Source organism: Pezoporus occidentalis, unplaced genomic scaffold (genome assembly GCF_034315485.1).
Source record: "Pezoporus occidentalis ecotype Australia unplaced genomic scaffold, CSIRO_AGI_Poc_V1 ctg169, whole genome shotgun sequence".
Taxonomy (NCBI): Eukaryota; Metazoa; Chordata; class Aves; order Psittaciformes; family Psittacidae; genus Pezoporus; species Pezoporus occidentalis.
The window spans coordinates 1986314-2007350 of NW_026913521.1; the positions used below are offsets into that span (position 1 = coordinate 1986314).

At 47.2% G+C, this 21037-nt stretch overlaps 1 protein-coding gene across 3 annotated transcripts in view; it reads right to left on the reverse strand.

The window, feature by feature from the left end:
* Window positions 1-21037, reverse strand: part of ELFN1 (extracellular leucine rich repeat and fibronectin type III domain containing 1) — a 106089-nt gene that overhangs the window by 37403 nt on the left and 47649 nt on the right. For all 3 annotated transcript variants that reach the window (XM_062613589.1, XM_062613588.1, XM_062613590.1), the window contains exon 3: window positions 10916-11050. The gene's annotated coding sequence lies outside the window, so the exon portion shown is untranslated. The remainder of the gene's footprint in view (window positions 1-10915; window positions 11051-21037) is intronic.

The window sequence follows — 21037 nt, forward strand, 5'->3', positions numbered from 1 at the left end:
ACACCAGGCAGAAGGAGCACCTCCAGAGCAGAGGGTTGACCGTGCAGAATGACAGCTCTCTGGCCTCTCCTCACCCCTGCTCACAAGGCGCTGGGAGGTAGCACAACGCTGATCAGCCACTCCACGAGATGAAACGCTCTTCAGCGCTGGAGAAGTGCAAGGTTAAAGGACGTGAGTCTCCTGCCCAGGCTTGCTGTGACAGGCCTCACATTGTGTTTATTCACATCCCGCTAGGAAGCCGCTCTGGAAACCCAGACATTTATTCAAAGGAGCAGTGGCGTTGCACACATATCTGCCTGTGTGAAGGAGAACTTCAAAAGGGCTGACAGTCACAGAGCCCAGCCGTAACCTTTGGCTAATTAGCTGTCTTGATTTCCTTGCAGTTTATTTTTACACTTCTTGGGCTCTGAAATGCATTTACTGTAATGTCAGCAAGGTCATGGTAAATACAAAGCTTCCTAGCAATAACTATATCCACCCCACTGGGCTTTTGGGACTAATAGCTACAGCTTGGCTTGGGACAGGCAGGCTGACAATGCTTTTCTGATGTTTTTGTGTTGCACAGGACTTATTGAGACCATGGTGGTGGTAATGATAAAGGCCCATGAGGGAAAGCAGGGATCTGCATAGAGCATAATGAGCATGGAGCAGAGGGCGTGTGTAAAAGTGCTTTCCTGGGGTCAAAGCATAGATAAGCAGGAAAGGTGGAGGGATGTGGAAGCCTACAGGATGCAGAGCCATTAGCCAGCTCAGGAAGGAGAGATGAGTTGGAGGAAAGCAGGCAAGTATAAAGGTGGGAGCAATGCTGAATCTGCAGAGAGGAGCAGGTGGGACCCTATCCTAAGCATTAATGAAATCATCAGCTGGAGCTGCTGACCAGAAAGCCTTCCTGCTCCTGGGCAGAGGAGAAGGGAGATGGAAAGATGCTGTTGTTAGGTCTCAATCAAGAAGGGATTTGAAACCCCCAAGCCCTGTTGGGAAGACGGAAGATGATTGTGCCTATCAAAGCAGGTCACTCTGCTTCCCATCCCACCTGTGCTCGGAACAAGAATGTGCTTCATGCATCACTGCACAGTGCCGCAGCCTCCTTGGTGGAGAGTGGGGACTGTCCTAGCTCTGACCCTAGCAAAGCCCACCCCTCTACTGCTGAGGAGCTCACAGCCCTGGTGATACCTCATCCATCCCACCAGCTTCCTGCACTCCACACACCAGAGCAGGTCTGCATGTCAGCACTGACAACTTCCATTTGGCCAAGGTGTTGGGGTTAAGCTGAGGGTGTCCAGAGCCTGAGCTATTCCTGTTTCTCTCCATAGGGGCACACAGCCTTACACTGTCGGCAGCTTGCAGAGCATCTGCCTCCCACTGCCTCCTGCGGGCTCCAGACCTGGCACCAGGCAGAAGTGTGAGACCAGGCTGAGCTGCACTGTTAGGAAACACAAAGGATAAGAAAACAGCTTCATTATCTGTGTGCTGTGATCTCCAGCACAAGCCACTCAATATGTGGCTCCCCCTGGACTGTGCAGAGAGATCAGTGGAAGGAAAACAGAGAACAGACCGTTGCATTAATGATCAGAAATGAAGCAACGCTCCTCTGCCTCCAAATCAGTGCAATGGTGATGAGAAGACCTCTGAGTACCTGCAGATGGGTGGCAGGCACCCAGCACTTCAAACAGCCTTCCTCCTTGGCTGCTGTTCTGCCTGCCTGGCTGGGTGTCAGTCTTCAGGACTGCCCCGGGTACCAGTTGGGAGAACACGGTGCCAATTAAAATCCAGGCTGTAGCATCCTTTGAACTGCAGAGAAACAAAGCCCACGAATTCAACCTTTGCCTGTTTGTTTGGGTTTTTTCCTCTAAATAATGTCAGGAGTTGAAGAGACATAACAACACTGAGTGCAATTGCTGTTGAAAGCTGCTGGCTGTTTCAGCGTGCTGCAGAGGCTGCGCTGGAGTCAGCTTAGCTCCAGATCTTTCATTTTAAGGGTCAAATCATTATAAGCTCTCTCAGGGAAGTTAATAGGAAGTTTACCTTGCCTCAGCTAAGTAAAACCAATAAGAAATTCCCAATGCCCACAGTGACACACTGTCCCATCTCCAATCCCAAGCACCCCTTCCTATGAGTCAAACTCATGTTGTATTCTCATTTATAAACACACTCTTACAATTAAAGCTTCCGCTGCCTGATCAGAACCAAACTGTCTCAGATGACTGGCAATAAGACAAAGGGCTTGATTTCAGGGCTGACATCAGCCAGCACTCAAATCTGAGTCTCCCTGCTTCTTCTGCTGAGGTTCAGGTATTTCGGGGCTGAGCTCTCTGCTGGGATGATGCACCTGCATCTCTGCAGCACAAGGCACAGCACGGCTCTGTTCAGCCCCTCGGTGTGCAGCTGGTTGGGCCCTGACTGCACCAGCAAATCTCTTTGGCTAACACCCAAGCACCTTAAAAGCCCTTTTCAGCTTTGTACCAACAACCTGCACCTGGGTGGTTTTAAAGGATGAATACCGTGGGCTTCAAAGCATCTTACTGACCATAAGGCTTGTGAGGAGAGCAAGGCACTTTGGTATCTACAGTCTTAAAACTGCACACAGAAATGATGGTGAGCAGTAACAGTGAAGGCTTCAGCGACAGGGAAGGAGTTATTACACTGCTCTAAGCAGGCAAGGAGGGACATGCAGTACCAAGTCCTCACCACTATCAGCCCTTTTATTGCCCATCCCTGTAATCCTCAGACAGATGTGGAGGAGGTCTGTGTATTCTGAGCCTTCTGGCATGGTCAGAGCCATGGTTGGGCATGAAGCAGGGATCCTTCCCCCCAGGAAGGGAAGGTCCTGAGCTGGTAGGGCATGCGTATATGGATGCATATACATTATTTATACCCTCCACATGACAGCTGCTGGGCGCATCTACAGACTCTCCACTGACGCCTGCCTCTGAGTCACGGCTGCATAAAGCTCCCCGACAGACCTGGAGGATGAGAGATGTGGTGAAATCCCAAACATGAGTATTGCATCAAAGGTACAGCGGTTATCAGAGTGCAGATAAGTAATGACTTCCTCAATTTCAGGGGCTGGAGGGAGAGCCAGGGCTGTCTAACCAGCCTCCTGGAGCTTTCGTCGCAGGGAGAGTGGCAAAAGCACAAGGTCCAGACCTGGGGACACACTGTGTTTGTGCTGGTGGCTCTGGGGCCAGTCCCAGATCCATTGGGGTACATTGAGGGTGTGTGTCCATGCTGCTGGCAGAGGAGCTGGGGAGCTCAGTGAGGAGTTGCTGGGTGGACTTGAGTGGGATTGCTCCTGCATGGAGAGCTCTGACGGTCCTGCACGCATGTGGGAATCACTCTTCGTTTGGCTGACACTCAGGAGAAAGCCTCTTGCAAGACTTGTTAGAGGATATTGCACACAGATGGTGGGAGATTGCCCCGTGTATCCTCATGGATAAGCTGTGGTGAGGCAGAGCCTGTGGTGCTACGCAGTGCAAAATGAAGAGGGGTGGCTGGGACAGTACCAGCAACGTGTCCTGCCACTGCATATCCCCTCTTCTGATGATTTCCCTTCTCTCATTACTGTCTTCCTTATTTTTCCCAGGACTTTTGCCTGCTCCAAAACTCCTGTGTCAGTTGCCCAAGATGCAGGAAGGATATGTAAGCCTACTGACAGACATAATAGCCACTTCCAACAGCAGGTACCTGACACTGCAAAGGGCATTCACATTTACAGCCACTATTTCAACCAGCCTCTGAGGCTGGACAGGAGGTTTTCCACCCATATGATGCTCAGGGGGATAGCCACTGCCCTGGCAAATCAGTGCTCATGTACCATGCTGCCCAGCACCACCAGGCTCTGAGGCCTGGGAACCAGCACAGACTGTCCCATCCTATCCCACTGGGAAGAGGGACAAGGAGCAAGACATTGGGAAGGATCATTACTTTCGTAGGAGGTTTGCTAGCAGGGAAATCTGCTCCTTTCAGCTCCACCTCTCTGCAGAGTCAGTGGCTCCCACTACCATGCATTACATTTTATTCTATAAGTACAGAGCCATTTCCACTGAGGGTAGGGACACTGAAGCACAGAGAAAGAGGAGAATAATATCTTATCTTTCTTTAATCCCCACCATCCCAAAGGATCCTGGTGTCATTTGCTTTACTTTGGATATGTATGCACAGCTAATTAGCATTACCACAGAACTGCAGGTATTCTCAGACTTAGTAGAGGGAATATCTTGTAATAGGAGGGTAAGCAAATTGTTTCTGCTGTTTCTATTACAGCCAGCTTTGATTATCCAGGGTAATGGGATAACAGGGACAAAGCAAAGAACATGGATAACATGAAACCTATGCAAATTAAGCTAGGAAAAAAGTGATGCTGAGAGTAATGGAGAAAAGAAAGGTCAGTGATACTGATTAAGGAGCATGGAGATCCCTGTGGTAGCACTGCCCTCAGCTCATAAATCCATACACAATGGTACCTGGGCACAGCAGGGTTGGAGCAGATCTATAGGGTCTGTCACTATGCAGGGGAGGCAGAGACAAACCCTGCACAGCAAAGCCAAGCTGCAGCAGAGGGAGGCAAATTGCATTAAAGCCGAGCATTTCCAAGCCTCCATGTGAGGGATTTGTCATTAAAATGAATAAGATTTGGGCACTCAACCTACCTCCTCCCTACATGAACAGGAAGAAGCTCAATTTAAAGGTCAGTGTCTTAATGACTTTCGCTGTGTATGTATCAGGGTAATTCCTCTTCAAACAGAAATCCAGCACCTCCTCAGTGAGCCGCAGCCAGTGTTTGAAGGAGCATGACAGGTATAGCTTCTCTGTTAAAACAGGAGGGGAAAGGCTAAGAGAAGAGCAGACTTCAATGGCATCTCCTTGCAGTATGTCCCAAGCTGAGGGAAAGAGACAGCGGTTTTGCTCCTCTGTGGTCTCCTGTCTCAGCAAAGACCAGATTCACTCTGCTCTGGCAAAGGGGATTCTCAGATCCTCAGCACCACTGTCTTGGAGGCAGCTCTGAAAAATCACTGCTAGTGGGTGGATAGAAAGGGCAGCAGTGGAGATGAGACAGAAAGAAGAGAGGGAGGAATCTTAGAGGAAGATGAACCTTCTTAATGGGTTTATTGATTTAACCCAAAGAGAGAACAGTGGGGGGAAATTTATGCCATTTAAATGCAAACCAGCAATAAAAATAATCATTAGAGTCATAATCTCAATCTGTTAGCATTTTAGGTAGAAATAAGCTTAATGGGAAATATTTTCCATGTAAACTATTTGCATTTACTTAGTACGAATGAGCCTCTTAAATATAACTCAATCATTATCACACACTTTTTACCTAAGGGGTTGTTTTCAGTCCTCAGTTCTTTGAGGTGCCTGGTGATTCCACAGGCCCTGTTGAGCCTGACTTGGAAAAGCTGCTGACCCACCCTGCTGTGATCCAGTGTCCATATTCCTGTGGATATTCCCATTTCCGTACTGAAAATACATGTGGCTTTTGACAGCGGTCAGAAACGATCACTTTTCACACGAATTAGGCTTCGATTCTGTGACCAGCCAAAGAGGCTGCATCGTTCACTTAGATCTTGGGACTTTTAACTGAGGAAAAGTAACTTCAGAAGATGTTTCCAAGCCCCTTCATCTTCTAGAAGTGAGAACCATCTGACAATCTGCCTCAGCTTTCCCTCTTGTAAAAGAGGAGGAAAACATGGGGGTTTTCCCTTTGTGGAGGAGCTGCAAGGCTGATGCCAAGCCCGCATCCCTGGTGCAGGAGCGCAAATTGGATGCGTCCTCCTGTATCTCAGAAGGAGCTTTTCTGGCCTTGTCTCCAGGATCAGCTACTGTGGGGACACAGCACTGCCCACGTGCAGATGCTCAGGGGAGGTCATGGTCCGTGTGACTCCCACACCACACGCATCTCACGTCACAAAGAAAGCAATAAATACTTCTGCCTGGGGACACCTTTTAATCTTCTTGCTAGATTTCCATACACTAGTCCAGAGTCTCAGCTGGGCCAGGCATGATCTGACTTAGCTTTCCATCCACAGGGCTCTGCTAAACCCAGGCTGCTATTTCATGCCATGTGATGGTAGGGCCTGGGGCTGCTCCCATTCATGGCTCTTGAGGGGGTTCGACCATCCTGCAGCAGCCCATACACTGCACAAGGGAGTAAAACATCCCATGGAGGTGGCCAAATGGACCAGCATCCTCAGTGCTGGGAAGCTCACAAACCCCTTGCAGACCCGCTGGTGGCAGGATGCTTTCAGACAGCAGATGCCAGAGCAGTGGCTCTCCAGAGCCAGGCATCTGCCGCTGGCAGAAGCCACCACAGCTCCTCAAGCAGGTCTGTCCTCATGTCTTCAGCCTGAAGAGCAGATCCAGCTCCTGACGCACACTGCTCATGGCCAGGTCTCCAAACACACACCGGACCTCATGCTGCGCAGGTAATTTAGGCTCACAAGGAGGTTATTAAAATCCATTCAAAGCTAATGTCAGCCATTCCAGTGTTAATGTCAGTGGCTGAGAGGCACAGCAGGAGAGGAGGGAGAAGGACTTTGATTTCCCCACTTTAATTTCCAAGCGGGACAGGCTCGGCAGGCAGCAGTGGGAGACAAGGAGCAGCAGCAGGTGGGAGCATGTGGTACCACATCTCATGCTGCAGACAGGTGGGATTCACAGTTTAATCCTATCAGCCAAACATTTCACTCCGCGTTTTACTTGACAGTATCCATGCCTTGCCGGCCATTTCAGAGGCACGTTAGCTGCCAGGATCCCAGCAGGTGAATCTGAGCGCTCAGCTCCAGCATGGCACCTGGAAAGGGGCTGATGGTGATGCTCTGCATCAGCCCCATCACGACTGGCAGGTGGGATCAGGCATCACACCCAGGCACACTTCCCACTGGGTGCATTTGAGGGTTCAAACTTCTTCCCCCACATTCAGCCTTGAGTCTGCACTGACACAGCCCCTCAAACCCACTGGGGGTGAAACCAGGGCTGGAATTTGCTTACATTGGTCGGGTGAGTCTAAACCAGCCCCTAGATGTTGGAAAAAGCTGGGTAATTTCAGGAAGTGGTTACCATCACGCTGGCCAGGATAACAGTAATCAGAGCTTCAGGCTATAAGCCGATTCCTTGTGAGTCTCAGGAAGGAATTAGCCCCATCTCCTCCCCGCTGTGCCGCCCAGCAGCATTTGCACATATGGGCACACACCTGGCAGCAGGCTGAGCCGTGGGGACACACATGTCCCATCAGAGACAGGGTGACAAGGACCCAGTGCAGGCAGTGCAGAAGTCCCATGGACAGAAGAAAAGGCATGGAGAACAGAGTAAATCTGCTCTGACCGTGGACAGCAGGGCAGGTATTGCTGTACCTCCTTGCAGAGGCTGGGACCCGAGGAGTCCTTCCCATGAAATCCCTGCCCTGTTCCTCCCCCTGTTTCAGCATCTGTTTGCAGCAGGGATTCCTCCACGTTGGCTGAGAAATGTGTTGCAGTCTCTTAATAGCACATCCTGGCTGGAAGCTTTTACTTGTATGTAAATACTATGTGTGTGAGAATATAAGAATGGCCTTGTTTCATACTATGGAAGTGCATCAGATGCAGCTAAACATACTGAAGAGAGCTTAAAAGATCTGAATTTAACATTTGGTTATGTAGTTTGAATATTTCATTGGGGTTTTAGGTTGGAAGGCACTGTAACTGTAGTCTGACCTCCTGGAAAGTGAATTTTACCCAGGGATTAAGAGGAAATCTGACCATTAAGCTCCATCCTTCTGACAGACAAAAATTAGCCTGGTTCATAAACAAGCAAGCAAAAATCAACGGTATTAGAGAAAACCAAAATTTTAGTGGGTGCCAGTGGTCACCAGGTGGGTCAGTCTCATGGTTTAGGATGACAGGACCGCCAAGGAGATGTGTGGCACCAACAGATCAAGGTCCCATCCCATGTCGCTGCCCTCCTGCTGGGGAAGAGGGGCCAGGGAGGTGCAAAGGAGCCGCGTCTCCCTGCAGCCAGCATCCCGTGCCACATGGCAGGTCACCAAGCATCTGAGAGTGGGCAATGATTTCTTTTGCCAGTTTTCTAATTTATCTAATGAGCAAGAAAATAAATCAAGCTGACAGTCGCCCAGGTGGTTTTGAGCCTCGGCTCCTCACAGTCCCCTTGTTCTTCCAGCCCATTCTATAACAGGGTTCTAACCCGAGGACACGGCAATAACTCCTGCTATAATCTTTTCTTTACTAACGTCACTTAGCAGATGGAGTCATTTAGAGGTGCTCATGTTTAAATGAGTGGCTTGCCCTGAAAGGGACAGAGCTGGGGCTGCTGGCAAGGTTTTTGAGATCGTTAGCCTAGAAAATGCTTAGCAGGGGAAGCAGTTGGCAGGCAGATTTCACGGACATGGCACCATTGTCCTCTGCCAGCAAAATTACAAGGCTGAAATCCTGGAGCTGGATGGGGCCAAACTGTTCACAGCAAACAATTTAATTGATGAATGAACTGAATTGCCCAGGAGATGATTTTCAGTTATCTGCTCATTGCATGAAGCCGCTTGGAGAAGGGTCTGCGCAGTCGGGTGTCTCCGGCTACCTGCCCACATCAGGGATGGGCTGGCCAAGGCTCCCCATCATGTGGATCCTCACCAGAGTCTGAGAACCTCCTCCCCAGATGATCAATCCAGTGCTGCGAGCCTCCAGGCTTTCCAATCAAAGATGTTATGCTTCCCTACAAATGTTACTGGCTAGACCAGTGATGGGACCATGCAGACCTCAGCAGTAGCTGTTTGAAAGAGAGCCTACACAATATAAAGAAGAATGGCACAAAACTAAACAACAACACCTACTTTTCATCTTCTGCAAGAAGTGAAAGTGGCAATGTCAGAGGGCTCTCCTCTATTGCTCCCAAATCTCCTGCATAGGCTGTCTTCATAAGCTCCTTTCATTTGGTCTAATAAAGTAAATTATCTCTTCAGCTCTTCCAAGAAAAATAGCCACGGAAATGTACAGTGAGATGAATGCTTGCAACCCTTGAAAATACCTCTTGCTTGTGAAAAGGCTTCTGAGAAATGAATAGAAGGGATAATAATTACCAAAGAAGGGTGAAATATTGTTCATGCTGTCTAGCAGCATTTGACCCAGAGGCTGCGGAGAAGAGGGAGGAAGGATCCAGGGAGCTGAGGCATCAATGGCAGTAATTGTTCTGTGGGGAGCAATATCTCAGTGTCCACAGAGACCAATCCCAAATTATTCAGCCTAATAGTTCTCAAAACAAACTCTTATTCTGCTCCTTTGTGGCAGGCATGAAGCTTTCTCTGCAAGTCCAGTTTTACATCTTTGGTAACTCAGGGCTGGATGGTATAACACTCAATTGTGAAACCCTGCAGGAGCCTTTGATGCAAGCATCTTCAAGACGCAGAGCTTATCAGCTCAAATAACACAACTGTCTTTTATCCTTCATGTCCCATGCCTGCTCTTTTGGCATTTATGTTTGTAATTCATTGCTTGGCTCTGGGTCTGGATCCATCAGGACAGACAACCCTGTCTATCTGTCTGCATTGCTGAGATATTTTTGTCTGCCCGGAGGGACCTGAGCACCTAAACTCTGCTTATCTTCAGTGGTGCTTAGATTCCTAATTGGTTAAAAGTCACTTTGGAAAGGGTGGCTTAAGAGCTCTAGATCTGTAGATGCTTTCAAAAGGACCACCCCCAGGCCAGGCTCTCAATCTTTCCCTCCCTCCCATCAGGGACTGTATCCTCACAGTCCCATCTGGCCTTCAGAGATGCCTGTGCACCTCCAGCGCCACTGTGCCTCCCTTTCAAACCAGTTCCAACCAGTGGACCGCACACCTTTGACCAGCGCTGCATTTTCTTCAAGAAAGGACAAATGAGGTGAAAGAAGCAAAGGTGAAAACATGATAATAGCTGTGAGAAACCTGACAATGCTGGAAATGGAGGCTCGGAGAAAAGTTTTTCTCCAAAAATTACTCTTTTCAATCTCAACAGCGCACTGAAGGGAAGTTGAAGCACACTTTTTAACACCTTTTGTACTCAAATGCCAAATGCACCTGTCTACAGAAGCAATAACAGAAATAATCTTTTTTTATCCAGCTACACATTTTGCTTCAGAAATTTGTTTCCATTAAACTATCCCCTTTTGTCCTCTTAGAAAGCATATTTTAAATAATAACAGGGTGAAAAAAAAATTATATGCTACCCAAAAAAAACCTCAACCCTGTTGACTGTGCACCTTTGTACAAAAGTTATCTTTTTCTTCCGACGGATGGATGAAAACCCTTTTCATAATGTCAATGTGAAGATGAGAAAGAGAGAGGAAATTTCAGCATGTCCAGCACGGCTAGCCATTTCAACAGGAAACACAGGGCAAACTCTCCTCCTAGAAAACTAAGTTACAACAACATGAACCTGATGTTCTCTTTCTGCTTTGTAAAATGCAATTTTGTAGAAGTTGAGATGGAGGCGCACACTGTATTTCTAATCTGAGGAGGAAAAAAACCCACTTTTTCCACGTTCCTTAATTCTTAACAGGGGATATTCCTTAAATTCTAGCAGAAGAATGTGAATTCAACCTTAAATGATTAAAACTCAAAATTATAACCATGATAACTTTCACTGCTACCACACTTTTAGGAGTGCAACTGCCACAGCTCAACCATTCAGGGGCTCCCCAGGAAGGTCCATGCTTGACCAAGAGACAAGAGGCTCTCCATAAACAACTGCAAGAACAGAGATGTGAGAAACACAACTCCGGATCACTGCACCAGCCTCTTTCCTCTTGGAAATGAATGCCATGAGTCTCCCCTTCATGACCCAGTCCTCCATGCACACAATCCCCCTTGGATCTCTCCCATGGCCATCAGTCTCACACCAGCTACTTTTCTCATTCCAGAGATGCAATCGACAAGGCCACCCCTTACCTTTGTGCCTGAGTGTCGCTGCTGTTTCCTGCCACAGTCATGAATGTCTCCTAGTTGTTGTCTGCAGGGGCTGGGAGGCACGCTGGACACAGCATTTGGGATCCCACAGGATGGTCACCAAGCCCGGTGTTCAAACTGCAAGGAAAAAATCAGAAAACATAAGAGGGAGTTTCATCAAGGGGTACAAAGGGTCGATTGATGGCTTGATTAACATGAAGCCATCCCAGGGACACCACAGCTACTCAAGTTGTGAATCAGACACAGAGAGACACAGGAACCAGATGTGAAAAGGAAGAGAACCCAGGGGACGTCCAGATGAGACCGGCTGCTCGACAGAGTATCTAAAAGGGAAAAGAAATCCATGTGCCAGTGAAAGAAGGACTGTAAGAAATAGTGGAAGGGACCTGAAGTAAGAAGAATGGGACAGAGGCCAGACAGAGACTGAGAGAGATGCAGGGAAGATGAGCATGCACAGGGCAGATGGTACAAGACAGACATCAACACAGAGCTTCTGGAGGGGTGAGGAGCCACTGCCACCACCAGCACCAACCACCCGGCACAGACAGATTTTAATAAGCTGCTTAATCATCCTTACACCTGGGGATTGGTCTCATATATGTGCTTTCAAATCTCAAGTGTGATTTTATTGTCCTCACTGGTCACTTCCAACCCCCTCTGATTTTCTTTTACTTTTGGATGCTTGGCTGGCCAGGGCTCTCTATGCTTTACCACTGCTGTCAAGATCCTGTCCACTGTGATGCAAGACAACCAATACAGCAAGAAGAAGCAACACTGATCGTAACAGGAATCTTTGGGATAGTCAATGTCTTGCTTTATTATCATCAACATAATAACAATAATAGCAATATTAGTGACAACCATTTTATTATTCCTCCCGTTAGTAATATTCAGACATGACCTAAGAGGTATTTCAGAAAGACAGCACAAATCCAGTGTAAGATGCAGGAGAACAGGCAGTTAATTAAATGTCAGAGTGATGGACAGAGCTGGGACAAGCCTGGAACAACATCAGAGAGCTGGACAACCTCTGACAAGCTCAGGGAGATGGATGGATTTGGGACACGTCCCAGACCTCTCCCCCAGTAGAGGCAGAACCTTCCTACCTACACATCCCTTTAAACACAAGATTGTTCCCTGCCCTGTCGCTGTTTCATTGACTTATGCAGTTGAGATTTTCTGTAGAAGGCTGCCTTCCAAGCTGTGTCACTGATCGCAGTCTGATCTGGTGCCACTTTATTACCTCCAAATGGTGCAAAGAAAAGAAAGAGCCCCATTGAAAACGACAGCGTCTTGAATGTGTTTTTTAACCGGTGTATGTGTGAACTCACAGCAGGCAGGGTTCTTTACACAGAAGTTTTCTTCTCTTTCTTCCAAATTATCCATTCACAAGAGAGGCAGGTGGAGGACAGTGGACAGGGAGAAAGAATGGCGTTGCAAAACACCAAGGATAAATATTACAGAACAAAAGCGAGCCTCTGACAGATACCAGGCAATCTGTAAGTCATCAGGAGAGTGGAGAGCATAACAGACCAATCAATCAGGTAGACAAGGGTGAGAAGTGTCACAGGGAGGCAGTAGGTAGTTGGAGGTCAGTTACAAAATATAATCTCCAAATTGGAAAAAGGACAGTAGAGCAAGAGCAAGGGCAGGTATTTGAATGCGGGTAGGCGAATGTTTGGTTGGTGATTTCCAGGAGTGTATGCCGGATGGGAATATAATGGGGGTATGAAAAAATGAGCTGGTATCTTAGAGATGGACACGTACTCTGCAAAGTGAAAGGCTGAACTAGCGAGACTTTAAAGTGCAGTTCCACTTCAGAAGATGCTGCTGGAAGACAGATGGTGGGGCTCCCCGTTGCTTGTTCCTCTGGGTTTCCAGACACATTTTGCCAGGTTACAAGCGAAAAAAGTGATGCTTTTCCTAAGTGCAGTGTCCTGCAAATACCACCTGGGATCTAAGAGCCATACCGGATCCTTTCTCAACAGTGATCACTGCATGCATGATCTCTAATCTAGTCAGTTAAGATGCAGGAGAGTTGCAGGCTGCGATGCATGAGAAGATGGGGACTCCATAGGTAAATTTAATTATTCCTTCTACAGAGAAAGTGGGAGTCAATAAGGCACAACTCACTCTCTATTAGCTATCCAGCTGCATAGTGACAAGAAGTAGCCAGGCAGCATCATTTATTTCCCTTGCTAAGCTAAGCAGATATAGAAGCGTTACACCCAAACAAAAGCTTGACTTAACATGAAGTCATTCCTACCATCACTTTTCTGACCTTAACTACGTACTACAAAGGCATCACACAGTCCTCCTAACAACAGCTAGATCCAAGCAATTAGAGCTGAATGAACAATTTGTAATGAATAATCGCTCTGGCAAAGTTTGCCTTATTTTATGCTTATGAAATGCTCTCATGCAAAGTTCTCACATTTCTGTGTTCATGGCAATAACTTGCCATTTTTTTCCCCCTGAGCAAAAAAACACCTAACAGTTCATTGAAAACAATCTATATTCAAAAGATAGCGGCACTGATGGGGTACAGCAGCCGCATGGTGCTGTTTCAGCTCCTCCATTGGGTGAGGGACAGGAGCAGCTCCAACAACTGCAAATCAGGACTGTTACATCTTCCATTTGAAATTCCCTTTTGCCAAACCTATCAGCTATAGATCGCTTTCACTGGATACGGATAATGTGAGAATGGAGTCAGCTGTGGTCCCTCTGATGGAGAGGGACAGGTATCTTCAGAGGCCACTGGAAAAGTGGACATCAAGGACACATTGGAGAAGCTGGAGAGCTTAAGATGAAGACCCTGACTCCTTTAAACCGTGTGCTTAACTCTCCATGCCCAGCACTGGCCAGGGTGGGCTGCATCCTGCAGAGAAAAGGGCACTGGTTTGCAGCGCAGGACGTGGCAGGCTGCTTGTGTGAGGCTGGACTAAGGACCAGCAGCCGACCTGCCTGGTTGCTAATGAAGCCGAGAACAACGTGTGCTCTAACAGGGCTCTAACAGACTGAGACACGCAGGGAGATAAGAGAGCATGGGGCAATAAATCAGGCTTTCAAAGCAGCGCATATTAGGAGATCAATGGGACAGATATTAGACCGAAGGAGCAAGCACCGGAGAAACAGGAGCAATTTAGTTCCTCCTCCTGCCCACCCGTTGCTAAGGGCTTTTTTTTTTTTCCTATTTAATAACTTCCTCATTGTTTTTAAATGAGCAGAAAAGCCAGTGGGTTCCACGTGGCATTAGCAATGTGTTTGTGAGAAGGAAAGCAACTGCCTCCTAGCAGGATTTGATAAAAGCTTCTCCAAGCTCTGAGTGATTTACAGCTCGGGAAAACAAACACAGACTGATACAAACGCAAGGAAAGGCAGAGATGGCACCAGCATCCAGGTACACTCAATTACCAATTCATCAGCCCAAGTGAATTTGAAGGGCTTTTCAAACTCTACACAGCTCTAAATTAAAGGAAGTCTTAAGACAGATAGCATTCTGCAATAGGGGCAGAAGAAGACTAATTTGCTGATCCTTTGTGGGCAAAGGGCCATGGGCAAGGGGGGCAGGCAGCAGATCCCACTCTTCACATAAGTCCAGGGAAAGGAGCAAACATCAGGATACCTTTCACACCCTGCTGCAAAGCTGTTGGCACACACCTCTCTCTCCCTCTTCACCGTGTCATGCCCCAGTCCCCAAATAGCCTTTTTTCCTATCTCTACTAGAAACTCTGTTTTCGCCTGCCCTGGAGGTTTTCATGGCAAAGCTGTGAAAATAACCGATTTTTTGGATCATTGGCTGAGCTAAAAAAAAAGGAGGAAAAAAAAACCACTACATAGTGACCCCAAACTGGAATTGCCCAGGCTCTCCACAGGAAAATATAGATAGGCAAAAAAAAAAATATAAGTCTGGTCAACCAATTGTTTAATTCAATTTGAAACCAACTCATGGGGAATGTCATTTTTCCCTCCATCCCCTGCCTAGAAACCCATTTGTTTTTGCAAGAAGAGATGATTTACAGCTTCCCAGCTCCACGCTCCAGCAGCACTGACACCGACGTGGCGTTTGATATCATTCCCTGTTAGATGAAGCTGCTCGGCAGTGGGGGACAGGGCCCATCCGTGTTATTGTGATATAAACTCGGAGGCAGCTGGGGGTAGCAGCAGCATGGCAGGAACAGAGGGAGTCCGGCTGCCGAGAGACTGCGGGAAACTCTTTGTTAATTGTTCATGCAGAAACTGTTTTCATTTCAGTGTCTAATTGATATCTTGGGGAAACAGCATCCTTGGAAAAGGCAGCGCATCCTCTGCAGACTCCACCTCTGTGAGCTCAGGCGAGGTGCCCAGTGCTGCCTGATGGAGTGACTTGCTGTCCCCAAAGCTGCGGTGCTGCCCCTGTCCTCCTGCCCCACATCCTCATCCCATGGGTTTGGAGCCCCCGAGTGGGCTCTGAGCTCAGCCACCTCTCAAACCTTTGGCAGAGAGAAGACTTTGGGGAGGTTTGCACCAAAATGCCCATTCATCACTAAGGAGAGCAGTGCCGGTCTGCACTCAGGGGTAGGTACTGCCCAAATTCCTATAGCATCTACCAGCACCAGCCCTTCTCCTGCCAAAAAGGAGCACAGAGCCCTTAATTTCCCACTGGATATCAGCCCTCCTCTTTCCTTCGGCCTCCTCCAACGACAGCAGCCATCGCTCATGCACGCAGCTCCAAGGCTGGCTCTGAACTATTTAAAAGCACAGCAGGTATTTTAATTATTCACGTCAAGCGCGCCTTGCTTGCTAATGACTCTCTGAAGCTGTCACAACCAGCACGGAATGGATGAGAGCCCTGCCAGGCAGCTTCCCATGGCCCAGCCGCAGGGAGAAGCTTAGGTCTGCAAAACAGCCATCATCAGGTTTTGTCACCGAGGGCAGAGGTGGCACGGGGACACCTGGGTGAGGAGCACCCTAGGCTCATACACATTCATTTGCCCACTCCACCTATCACCCAACAGCCTACCCAGCCCATCTTGTAGCCAGCGTTTCATGGCACCTCTCATGCTCCCAGCCTGGAGCATCTGCCAAATCCTTTGCTGTTGCTGGGAGCTGCTGTCCCCCATGCTGATAGATTACTTCTCGTTATATTTTAAGGGCACTGGAATTACCAAGATGTAAAGAAATAGAGGGGTACATATACAGCACAGCTGGACAGCTTCAGATGAAGACAATAGCAGGGATGGCATCTTTCCTCGCTGCCTTGGGCTACTCCCAGGGTTGTATGCAAAGAGCTGCTTTGGAAATCAAGCCCTTGCCACTCTGCAGCAATGTCTCTGCTTGCTGCAATAGCATCTGCTCTTCTGACCCACATCCTTCCACTGGGAGTGCAAGGAAAGCAAGCTCATCTTTTGCAAGGGGAAATAGGAGCAGAAAGAAGGATGGTGTCCCACATTCATGGCTGGACGAAAGGCAGCTTGAGTTAAAGGGAGCCAGGCTTTTAACAGGATATTCCTGGGCGTGGAGCAGAGATGGGGAATCCCACCTGCAGAAGGATTGGGGCTCCTTCATTTTGACCCCCAGTGAGTTCCAATTAAATGTGAGCTTTCTTTTCTGGACCTTGGGATTCCTATCTGAGGTTGTTCCTTTCCCCTGGAGATTGCTCTTGGTTATTTCTCTTATTTCTGATAACTACTTCTTCCCTGCCTTTGCTCACCATTGCCTCGCTGTGAATTTGGAGGATCTCCAAGAATACTCAGGATCTGCTTTCCCCCGCCTCTATGCGAGCAAGAGACTGATCATGGGTAACCCTGAGCTTCAAGGCTCAATAACGCTTCATGAGGCTTTGCCTACGAGCAGAGAGCACCTCACAAAAGCACATACCCTGATTGCAAAGCTGGGATCTTCAAGCCTCCTGGGCCATCAGATCCCGCCCTTCTCTTTATAACCTACGTGGTTTTTAATGCTAATTTCCACCACATGCCCAATTCGAAGCTCTAATAATGAACAACTGCCTTCTTCCTTTCCTTTCCTTCTGATTTCATATTCATGAGTCAGGGTTTCCTGGCACTAAATGTAAATGCTAAACGGAAATCGCTGCACAGTGACATGTCTGTGTAGCTTCACTGTCCATTTATTTGCCTTTTCAAAGAGCTGCTGTGTTAAGCAAACATCTCTGCCTGGATCCTCTCTGGAGGAGTTTGTCTGGTACGGCATGGTGCCTGCTGGGGTGGGGGAAGCGACTCTGTGTGATGATGTCTCATAGCTCTGTTTTAGCTTCAGGGTATTTCTTGTACAATAGTTTGAGCTCGGTGAATACCTCAACCTTTTCTTGAGTATTTGCTTGAGCCTTGGCAGGCTGCATTCAGAGCTGACACGGTGTGGGCTGAAGCTGGGAACTCCTGGAGAGAAACACATCCATCGCTTCGGCTCGGACTCTACTGAGGGCTGCTGCAGGCAGCAGTGGGCAGATGTCTTGGCAGGGGAGGCAAAGAGGCACCTGTAACATCACTGGGCAAATTATGCTTTCTGGCAACTGGAAAATGCACATAAGCACACAAAAAACCCAACATTTCAAGGTTCATCCAAACTTACTGCCTAAAGCAAGGGACAAAAGGCATCTTTGAGAAAGGGAATGTTTTCTGTTAACCAAAACGACCAAATGTTTTGGTATTTTCCTTGAAGACTACGCTTCCATATTGAATGGCAAGGGCAAAAAGGTATCTAAAAGCAAAATAGTCAAAGTAATTATTTGTGTATTTCAAGGCACTGTTCTCTGCAGAGCCCCCAGAGGTGAGGAGTCTCTTCCTTTTAACTTGCCCGGGATGAAAGCTTTAGACACACACGCCATCAGCCTAAAGTCCCCCTCCAACAGTCCACCCTGCCCTTGGAGCAATGTATCTGCCAGCCCCTGCTGGTGAACCATGTTGTCCCATTGGTGACATCATCATCCTCACCTATCTACTCTGCAGTCAAACAGGAAAAGGTATCACCACCCTGGGAGCCAAGACAGCCACCTGGAGCTGAAGTTGGGCTGTGCTTGAGCTGTTCACTGCCTGGTCTCTTCATGGAAACATCAGCTGAAGGTGGCTTTGCTCTAAGACATGAGCTAGAAAAGGGAGCAGCTGGTGTTCAAACGCCCTGGGCTACTCTACCAGTTTTGCTCTTGCAAGGGTCATCTCCATGGGGCAAGGTGGGCAGTGAGGAACTGCAATGGTGCATATGGCAGCTCTTTGCTTGCCCAATGTGAGAGGCTTTACTTCCTCTCAGCTGCCTCTACTGCAGCCTCCTTCTCCAGGGTCCCATGGATGCACTGCAACTCCTTATGGTCTGGTTACTCTACTGCATTCTCCCTTTCCTTCTACAGTCATCCAGTGCCCTTTCCTGTCTGCCTTTCCCCAAAGGCTGTAACAAATGAGCTCATAGGAAGGCTAGAGTGAGGATGAGAGATGAATTTCAGACCATGAGAAATGAACTCACAAATGTGTTTGCAACTACCAGATGAAGAGCTGTGCTCCTGCTCATGGAAGACATCATGTGTGGCATGTATTCAATCAAAGTAACCAATGGGGACCACATTTTGAATATTATCTACATGCCACAGGCTTCTTGTGAGGAAATTATGCAGCAATATTTAATGGTGCAATGATTCAGCAAGTAACAGGAAGAAACAGTCCTCAAACCATCATCAACTTCTCATGGACAAGTCCCAGATGGGACTGAGGGTAAAAACCCTTTCATTAAAAAGCTATTCAGTTGTGGTAAAACTGCTCCGTGTGTCTCACTGAGACAGAAGAAGGCTGATTGTCAAAAGTGACTTGAGCTTGAAAGCTGCAGGGAAATCAGAAAGCTACCTCCCATTTGAACAGGGGTTTTGAAATCTGTCTTTTGGGACCTGAAAGCATAGCTAGATCTCACACAGCTGAAGGTATCTTACAGCTGGGTGTCTAGGTTAAGGTAATTGTCTAGACTTCTTTTATCATCAGTGAACAGAGAGATGCACACCAGCCCCCAGAGAGTGATTCATTCTTCCTGTCTTAGACATCTTTTTTTGGATGGGATGAATTACATTCTGGAGGTGTTGAACTTTCTCCACCAACTATGGAGGAGTCTAGAGCATGAACTTAGTCTAGACAACCTTTGCATTGCCAAAACAAGCAGGACTTGACTGGTGAGAGCAACCCAAGCTGTAACAATACAGTATCATAGCTGTGTCAGTCTGGGAGCATTTGGCCAACAGCTACAGCAAACAGACACAAAAGAAGCAGTTCTCTCTGCAGGCAGGAGATGGATGAAGAAAAATCCTCTCTCCTCACCATAAGCACACACTGTGGTGATCTTAATATTTAAGTAAGACCTGAGGACACTCTGGTACCTCATCTCATCTAATTCATTTATGTCGTGCAAAGGGTACAGATTACATCCAATCCCTTTCAAAGCATGGCCTGAAAGGTGCACTTTTGCAGTCCCGGGAGAAAAGCAGGGACTGGTCTCTCAAGTGAGTGTAGCCTTCCAAAAAGATCAATCGTTTTACCAAGCTTGGGTTTTGCTGAGATTAGCAATCCCAAACTTGCAAAAATCAACAATTTATCTCTGAGAAAAACAGCTGTATTCTTGTACCCATCCTCCCAGTTTTGAGCAGCCATGTAATTTTAAGGGTTTGGTTACAAGCTTTAGAACTATTTTGTATACAAAAGGCTCCATGTCTCTGGTTTGCTATAGTCCAGGATCAATGCTAATACCCTACACTGTAAAAATAATCCTACTCTCTTCTAGGGGCTTCTTGCTGTGAGTCTTCCAGAAACCAATGAGATTATTACTGCTGTGACTTCTGTGGGAGCCAATTTCAATCCTCTTAGAAAGGTAAGATCTAGACACCTTTTAGAGCCATCATGCCCAAACCTCTCCATCTTCCACTCCTGCAATATAGCGTTGGCCATGTTATCTATTCAAAACCCAGGACTGGAGATCCAGAAACTGTAGAGGAAAACCAGACATTGCAACTTCAAAGATCAACATGAGACAATCAAATATAAATAGGTAAATAAATGGAAGGAGACATGACCAGAAGAAGGCCAGACTGGCATCCAGAAATAGTCTTCTAAAGGAAATGTCTGCAACTGGTTCTGAGTGGGGCAGCTAAATCACGAAAAGCATGTCAGGACCCTTCTCCAAAGCCAACAAACATGCACAAAGAGTGGGAATAAAATTCAGAAAGCCAAAGACAAAGATGAAGCATTTTTAACTACTCAGAGTTGTAAGCTTTAATTCACAAGGAGAGAGATTTGTGCTCTTTCCTGGGGTGTACTACTGCCAGAAGCAGAATGCAGCTGACGACAAAAAGCTGATGGCTGGAAGCCAAAGGGTTCCTTAGGGGCCAGGGAAATGCCTGGGTGACTTCAGTTCTCTATACCAATTGGCTTCCCTTGTCAGAAAAAGAAAGAAGTGTTTTTTCCTGACTCATCTGGAAAATTAAGATGGATCATACTTATTTAAGGGCATGTTCATAGTGCTCATGGGAACGTGTTCGAGACAAGGTTTGGTTCACAGTGAAATACCAAAAGTAACACCAAAGATGTGAAGTATGCATCTATCTGTCTATCTAGGAACATTCACACATGCACAACACACAGGCTTCTTAGAGCCTAGTGATATAAATTAGACTCGTGTGAATTGAACAGATTATTTAATGGTATGATGGCCCAGTGGGACAGACGCAGCACTGATAGCTTGGTTTCTCCTTTTTAGCTTGGTTTCTCCTTTTCTGCCTGCTTCAGACATTGAGTTACCTGGGACAAGTTTCTACAGCTGTGCCTCCATTTCCCTATATTTCAAAACAGCGTAATGTGACTGCAGACTGGTGGAGATGTCTTAAGGAAAGACACCTCATAAGAGATTTTTCTATTTTAAATCCTCAAAAGTCCTAGCCAAATGCTAGTTCTTAAATACAGCTGGCGAAGAATTATAAGAAGAATTGATTTCTGCAGACGACTACATCATTGCATTGGAAAGTCAATAATCATCTTCCATACCAGCTTTTAAATATGTGATCGAAAATATTCAGTTAATGGTGTATTTTGGGTTCAGATTGTTCTCTGGAAAGCAGGGAACACACAGAATTAGGCTTGG